Genomic DNA, 1,396 nt, shown 5'->3' with positions numbered 1-1,396 from the left:
AAAGCACACATGCCCTGATGGGGGAAAACCCAGTGTGGCTGAATCACTGTGAGCACATGCCAGTGATATTTGTTTGCAGTATTCCTCCCTCCTCACAGCACAACTGAACAAGTGAGCCTAAAAAAAGTGACCATCACCGCCCCCCTTGTGTCAGGGCAGAAATTAGACATTGAAGAGACCAGCAAACAGAAGAAGCTAAAATAAACAGAAGGAACAGCTTTGGAAGTGACAGGTGCAATAGATTAAAACCCTGTACTTAGCACCAACTACACAGGAAGGGGCCTATAGACCTTGAGAAGTACAAGCTGAACCAAGGATCTATCTGAAAATGAACCGACCCACACACATTGTCCACAACAGCTCCAGAGAAAGTCTTAGATATATTTTTACTATTATCATTTCTTAAATTAAAAAAATATATATATATTGTTAAGTCCCCTATTACTCCTTTAATTTCCATTTTTATAACCTACTATTACCTGGCCAAAAAAGACCCTATTTTTAAAGCAAACTTCATATATATATTTTTTATAATTTTTGTGACTTTTTTTTAATATTGTATTTTTGAGAATCTAACCTCTCCTCTAGGTATTTAACTTCTGCTTTTCAGTTTTTGTTATGAACTTTGTACTTTTAAGAACCCAATCTTCAGTACCCATTTTTACTTGGGAGTGAAATCACTGGCATGGTTGCTCTCTCCCCTTTTTGACTATCCTTTCTCTCCACCAGGCCGCCTCTATCTCCCACCTCCCCCTTTTCTTCTCTACCCAACTCTGTGAATCTCTTTGTGTGTTCTGGGCTGTGGAGAACACTTAGGGAACTGATTACTAGCTGGATCTGTCTCTCTCCTTTTGATTCCCCCTTTTATCCTCCTGGCCACCACTATCTCTGTCCTCCCTCTTCTCTTCTCTGTGTAACTCTGTGAACATCTCTGAGGGATCCAGACTGTGAGAGCACATAGGGAAGTGATTACTAGCTAGGTTTCTCACTCCTCTTTTGATTCACCCTCTTTTCCTCCTGATCATCTCTATCTCCCTCCTCCCTTTACTCTTCTCCATGTAACTCTGTGTACCTCTCTGTGTGTCCCTAACTGTGGAGAAAATTTTCATCATTAACCTAGATGTTTTATCATCAGTGCTGTATAGATGGAGAAGTCTTGAGGCTACTGAAGAATAAGACTGAAAACCAAAGGCAGGAGGCTTAAGTCCAAATCCTGAGAACACCTGAGAAATCCTGAATCCAGGGAACATTAATCGACAGGCGCTCATCAAATGCCTCCATACCTACACTGAAACCAGGCACCACCCAAGGGCCAACAAGTTCCAAAACAAGACATACCACGCAAATTCTCCAGCAACACAGGAACATAGCTCCGAGCTTTAATATACAGGCTGCC

The 1,396-nt window shown here is 41.5% G+C and overlaps 1 pseudogene; it reads left to right on the top strand.

The window, feature by feature from the left end:
* The window catches only part of LOC104983830, a 4,490-nt pseudogene that overhangs the window by 2,646 nt on the left and 448 nt on the right, over positions 1–1,396 (top strand).

This window comes from Bison bison, unplaced genomic scaffold, assembly GCF_000754665.1.
Source record: "Bison bison bison isolate TAMUID 2011002044 unplaced genomic scaffold, Bison_UMD1.0 scf7180017863424, whole genome shotgun sequence".
NCBI lineage: Eukaryota > Metazoa > Chordata > Mammalia > Artiodactyla > Bovidae > Bison > Bison bison.
The sequence above is the reverse complement of the archived record's forward strand: the minus strand, read 5'-3'. Positions and strand labels throughout refer to the sequence as shown.